Source organism: Ailuropoda melanoleuca, unplaced genomic scaffold (assembly GCF_002007445.2).
Source record: "Ailuropoda melanoleuca isolate Jingjing unplaced genomic scaffold, ASM200744v2 unplaced-scaffold7568, whole genome shotgun sequence".
Lineage (NCBI taxonomy): Eukaryota > Metazoa > Chordata > Mammalia > Carnivora > Ursidae > Ailuropoda > Ailuropoda melanoleuca.
Window position 1 is genome coordinate 90,735 of NW_023251258.1, and position 7,127 is coordinate 97,861.

Consider the following 7,127-nt stretch of genomic DNA (forward strand, 5'->3'; position numbering starts at 1 on the left):
AAAGAAACAAGCATTCATGTCTGAAGGCAGAGAGGACCCCTCCAAAATCAATAAAAGGAGATCAAAGCCCCAACATAAAAGAGTGAAGATTGCAAATCTTATGGTCAAAGAAACTATCCTGAGAGTAGCTAGGGAGAAGAGGTTCCTTACATATGGAGGGAGGAACATCAGAATAACATCAGACCTATCCACAGAAATCTGGCAAACAGAAAGGGCTGGCAAGACATATCCAGGGTACTAAATGAGAAGAATATGCATCCAAGAATACTTTATCCATCAAGGCTGTCATTCAGAATGAATGGGGAGAGAAAGAGCTTCTAAGACTGGCCAATTTTGAAAGAATATATGCCTGACAAGCCAGTCCTGCAAGAAATATCAAGAAAGATTCTGTAAGTGAAGAGAAACCCCAAGAGTAATACAAACCAGAAATTAACAGACAACCTATAAAAATGTATTTTATAGGCAATAAAATAGCACTAAGTGCATATCTTTTTGTAGTTACTGTGATGTAAATGGGCTGAACGTTCCAAACAAAAGAACAGAGAACCAGATTGGTTAAGAGAGCAGGACCCATCAATATGCTGTCTACAAAGGACTCATTTTGAACTTAAGGAAAACTCTAGATTGAACGTATAGAGATAGAGAACCATTTACCATGACAAAGTACCTCAAAAGAAAGCTGGGGTAGCAATGCTCATATCAGACAAATTAGATTATTTTAAAGATTTTATTTATTTATTTGACAGAGATAGAAACAGCCAGTGAGAGAGGGAACACAAGCAGGGGGAGTGGTAGAGGAAGAAGCAGGCTCATAGCGGAGGAGCCTGATTTGGGGCTCAATCACACAACGCCGCAAAAAAGCCCTGAGCCGAAGGCAGATGCTTAATCGCTGTGCCACCTAGGTGCCCCAGACAAATTAGATCTTTAAACCAATGAGTGTAGTAAGAGATGTAGAGGGACATTGTATTATACTTAAAGGGTCTATCAAACAAGAAAATCAAATAAATGTAAATATCTATGTCCCCAACATGGGAGTAGTCAGTTATATAAACCAATTAATAACCAAAATAAAGAAACATATCGAATATAATGATTTAATATCAGGAGACTTCAACACTCCACTCACAGCAATGGACAGATCATCTAAGCAGAAGATCAACCAGGAAACAAGAGCTTTGAAGTTCACATTGGACAGATGGACTTCACAGACATACAGAAAACAATCCATCCTGAAACAACAGAATAGTCATTCTCCTTGAGGGCACACGGANGGCTTTGAAGTTCACATTGGACCAGATGGACTTCACAGACATACAGAAAACAATCCATCCTGAAACAACAGAATAGTCATTCTCCTTGAGGGCACACGGAACATTCTAAGTAATAGATCACATGCTAAATCACAAATGAGGTCTCAACCATTAAAAAGATTGAGATAAGGCCTGCATATTGTCAGATCACAATGTTTTGAAACAGAAACTCTTTTTTTTCTTTTGTTTCTCTTGCCTTTGGAGATGTTTCGTGAAAAAAAGTTGCTGTGGCCGATGTCATAGAGGTTGCTGCCTATGTTCTTCTCCAGGATTTTGATGGATTCCTGTCTCACATAGAGGTCTTTCATCCATTTGGAGTTTATCTTTGTGTATGGTGTGAGAGAGTGGTCAAGTTTCATTCTTTTGCATGTAGCTGTCCAATTTTCCCAACACCATTTATTGAAGAGACTGACTTTTTTCCACTGGGTGTTTTTTTCCTGTGTGTCAGAGATTAGTTTCCCAAAGAGCCGAGGGTCCATTTTTGGGCTCTCTATTCTATTCCATTGGTCTACGTGTCTGTCTTTGTGCCAGTACCATGCTGTCTTTGTGATCACAGCTTTGTAGTATAGCTGGAAATCTGGCAACATGATGCCCCCAGCTTTGTTTTTTCCTTTTCAACAATGCCCTGGTGATTCAGGGCCTTTTCTGGTTCTACAAAAAATTAAGGGCTGTTTGGTCTAGTTATTTGAAAAATGTCATTGGTATTTTGATTGGGATGGCATTGAAAGTGTAAATTGCTCTGGGTAGCATAGACATTTTAACTATGTTAATTCTTCCAATCCATGAGTATGGAATATTTTTCAATCTTTTTATGTCTTCTTCAATGTCTTTCAAGAGTGATTTGTAGTTTCTAGAATATAGATCTTTTATGTCTCTGGTTAAGTTAATTCCGAGATAATGTATGATTATTGGTGTGCTTGTAAATGAAATGGATTCCCTAATTTCACTTTCTTCAGTCTCATTGCTCATGTATAGGAATGTAACTGATTTCTGAGCTTTCATTTTCTATCCCACCACATTACATAATTCCTCTATAACTTCTAGTAGTTTGGGTGTGGAGTATTTTTGGTTTTCCATATAGAGTATCATATCATCTCAGAAGAGAGACAGCTTGACTTCTTCTTTGCTGATTTGGATACCTTTTATCCCTTTTTGTTTTCTGATTGCTGTTGCAAGGACTTCTAGTACAATGTGGAATAATAATGATGAGAGTGGACATCCTTGTTGTGTTCCTGATCATAAGGGAGAGGAAAAAAGGAACTTGTGGGACTTCATCAAAATAAAAAGCCAAGGAAACAGTCAAATAAACTAAGAAGCAGCCCACGGAATGGGGGAAGGTGTTAGCAAATGACACGACACATAAAAGACTGGTATCTGAGATCTACAAAGGTCTTCTCAAATTCAATACACAAGAAACAAATAAACAAATCATTAAATGGGGAGAAGATAGAAACAGACATTTTTCTAATGAATACATACAAATGGCTAACAGACACATGACAAAATGTTCAAAATCACTAGCCATCAGGGAAATTCAAATCAAAACCACACTGAGATACCACCTTAGGCCAGTTAGAATGGCCAAAATTGAAAAGGCAGACAACAAGAATTGTTGGTGGGGATGTAGAGCAAGGGATCCCTCTTACATTATTGGTGGGAATGCAAATTGGTACAGCGACTTTGTAAAACAGTGTGGAGGTCCCTTAAAATGTTAAAAATTGAGCTACCCTATGATCCAGCAATTGCACTGCTGGGTATTTACCACAAAGATACAGACGTAGTGAAAAGAAGGGCCTTACACAGCCCAAAATTCTTAGAAGCATTATCCACAATAGCTAAATCATGGAAGGAGCTGAGATAGCCCTTCAACAGACGACTGGATTAAGAAGTTTTGGTCCATATATACAATGGAATATTACTCAGCCATAAAAATGAACTATTTCTCAACATTTGCTGCAACATGGATGGGACTAGAGGAGATAATGCTAAGTGAAATAAGTGAAGCAGAGAGGGACAAGTATCATATGGTTTCACTCATTTATGGAACTTAAGAATTGGTAAATCAGTAGGAGAAAAAAGGGAATAAGAAAGGGGGTGTGAACAGAAGGGGGAATGAACCATGAGAGACTGTGGACTCGGGGAAACAAACTGAGGGCTTCAGTGTTGAGAGGAGTGGGGGATAAGGATAGGCTGGTGATGGATATTAAGGTGGGCAAATTTTGCATGGTGCACTGGGTGTTATATGCAACTAATGAATCATCGAACTGTACACCTAAAGCTAGGGAGGTACTGTATCACGACTAACATAATATAATAAAAAAACATTAAAAAAAAAAGAAAACACATTGGTTCAAACTTGTGGAATACTGCAAAGGTAGTCCTAAGAGGATAGTAAATAGCCATCCAAGCATTTCTCAAATATTAGAAAAACTCCAAATGATCACACTAAACTTTCACCTGAAAGTGCCTGTAGAAAGAATAGAAAATAAAGCCAAAGGAAGAGGGTGAAGTGAAATAATAAAGATTAGAACAGAAATCAATGAAATAGAAACTAGTAGAACAGTAGAACAGATCAAAACAACTCGAAGGTGATTCTTTGAAATAATTAATAAGATGGATAAAACTCTGGCCAGACTTGTCTAAAAGAATAAAGAAAGGATCCAACTTAATAAAATTATGAATGATAGGGAAGAAATCATGACTAGCACCAAGGCAATGGAAAGTATTATTAGAAATTATTACCAGCAACTGTATGCCAACAACTAGGCAAAAAGAAATGGATTCACTCCTGGACACTTATAAACTGTCAAGACTGAAACAGGATGAAATAGACAATCTTAACAGAGCAATGACCAGCAAAGGAAATTGAAACAGTAATCTGAAACCTTCCAAAAAATGAATCCAAGACCAGATGGCCTCCCAGTAGAATTCAATCAAACATTTAAAGAAGAAATCAGACCTATTCTACTGAAGCTGTTTCAAAAAATAGAAGGGGCTGGAAAACTTCCAAACTTGTTCTGTGAGGTTAGTATTACCCTGATCCTGAAACCAGACAAAGACTGCATCAAAAAGGAGAATTACACACCAATATCTCTGATGAACGTTGATGTCAAAATACTCACTAAGATCCTAGCCAATACAACCCAACAGTACATTTAAAGGACTCTCCATGACAACCAAGTGGATTTATTCCCTGGATGCAATGTGGTTCAACATTTGGAAATCATTCAATGTGATAGCACACATTAATAAACAAAAAGACAAGAACCATATGATCCTCTCAGCTGATGCAGAATAAGCTTTTGACAAAGTATAGCATCCTTTCCCGATTATAACTCTTCAAAATATAAGGATAGAAGGAACATACCTTAATAATATTATATGTTATTCATTAATGTTTTCTTATCCATAGCTTCGTATGAAAAGCCACAATGAATATCATTCTCAGCGGGGAAATCCTGAGATCATTTCCCTTAAGGACAGAAATACGACAGGGATGCCCTCTTTCTGAACTATTGTTCAACATAGTACTAAAAGTCCTTGCCTTAGCACTCAGACAACAAGAAGAAATAAAATGCATTCAAAATGGCAAAAGAGAATTCAAACACTCTCTCTTCACAGATGACGTTATAGTTTATGTGGAAAACCCAAAAGACTCCACCCCCAAATTGCTGAAACTTATAAAGCAATTCAACAAGCTTTCTGGATACTTTAATTCAAAGAATTCAGTTCCATTTCTATGCAGTAACAGTTAGAGTGAGGAAATAGAAATTAAGGAATCAATTTCATTTACAATAGCACCAAAAACTGTAAGATACCTAGGAATAAACCTAACCAAAGAGGTAAAGCATCTGTACTCTAGAAATCACAGAACACTTATGAAAGACACTGAGGAAGACACAAAGATGTAAAAATATGCTTTCCTCATGGATTGGAAGAATAAACATTGTTAAAATCTCTATGCTGCACAGATCAATCTACACATTCAATGTAATCCCCATCAAAATAGAATCCGCATTTTTCACAGAGCTGGAACAAACAATCCTAAAATGTGTATAGAAACAGAAAAGACCTCGAATCTCCAGGGGAATATTGAACAAGAATACCAAAGCTTATGGCATCACAGTGCCTGATTTCAAGCTGTATTACAAAGCTGTAATCATCAAGATAGCATGGTACTGGCACCAAAATAGACATGTAGATCTATGCAACTGTATAGAGACTCCAGAAAAGGACTCTGAACTCTATGGTCAACTAGTTTTCTACAAAGAAGGAAAGAATATCCAATGGAATAAAGTCTCTTCAATAACTGGCACTGGAAAAACTGGAACTCCACATGCAGAAGAATGAAACTGGACCATTCCTTTACACCATACACAAAGAAAAACTCAAAATGGTTGAGAGACCTAAATGTGACACAGGTTTCCATCAAAATCCTGCAGACATTAGCAGTACCTTTTTGCCATCAGCCACAGAAACTACCCCTCTACCTCCTGAAGTATCTGTAGTAATGCTTTACCTGTCAGCACACCTAAGAACAATTCCTAAGGCTAGCAGCCCCACCCTGGCACATTGGAGCTCCAAGCTTCCCTAAAGGCCCCAGGACACTAAGGTGCTGATGTCAAGCAGCAGTGAAGGAGACAAGAGGCATCTGTCACTGGTCTGTCACTGGGCAGGTGCTGGGCTGTGATGCCCTATAACACTGAGGGGGAGAACATGCNGAGAGCATGCCAGGTATGGGGCAGAGGCAGCTCCCGCACTGCTGTCCTCCCAGAGCAGATGTTTTCCCTTTGGGAAAGAAAGACCAGGACAAGGACCTGACTCACAGTCTATCCTCTTTCCACCCCTCACTCTTCTGGCCTGCTTCTGTCCCCCACCCTTGTAGATCCCCTCTCCAAGCCTGTCATCTCCTGCCTCCTGCTCACAAAAACTCCACCCCACCAGAGTTGCCCCATTTTACAGATGAAGGTATGGGGTGCCAGCCCATCCAGGACCTGATATTTGTGGAATCCAGGGTATGATGAGCAGGGTCTGAGCAGCTAAGCACAGGAGACGCCAAGTGCTGGGATCACATAAGCGACTCACATCCCACTTACATCTAAGTGACCTGGACTCTGCCAGCCACCACGTGGCCTCCTGAAAGCAGCACCATCTCATCAGTTCAGCACCATCCGTCTTAGTGATTCAAGCCTCCCACTTCCCAAGTCCCCCTGAAGTTCACTTTCCACCCCCAGAGGAAGCTTCCTCATGGCTCCCATCCATTTATGCCCAATTACTATGAGCACACTGACTTGACTGAGATCAGCCCAGGTGCCACAGCACTAGGCTCTTCTTCTTCTAGCAGCTGGAGCCACGGGTGGGCCCCAGCACACTGGGCACTGTTCCCCACCTGAGCTTCCACCCCAAATCCCTGGAGATAAAAGAGACCATTTCCCAGGAGAGGCCAGTCCTTGAACTTAACCTTCCAACTCCCTTCTGACCCCAGTGTCCAGTTTATTATAATGTCCAATTTATTACGGAATCTGAGTTCTACCTCTTGGAAGAGGTCCCGTTCCTTCATGCCCAAGTATTCTCTACAGTCTCCAAATACAGCTGTTCCCAAGTCTCTTGCAAAGTGCCTTACTCTGTGCAAACACCCAGACCCCTGAAACTCCCAATGTGAATCCAATATGTCTCCCCCAATTCCTGCAGTGCTTCTTGGTCAGAACAAACCCCACCGTCCTGGCCACTCATAACACTCTGCCTGCTGTCCTGACACCACACCTCCACACCCAGAGACTGGGAATATTCCCATGCCTCTGGACTCCCTCACCCTGT

General features: G+C 40.3%; 1 pseudogene; it reads right to left on the reverse strand.

Annotated features, from left to right (window-relative positions):
- LOC100476108 overlaps positions 1-7,127 on the reverse strand; it is a 69,643-nt pseudogene that overhangs the window by 61,520 nt on the left and 996 nt on the right.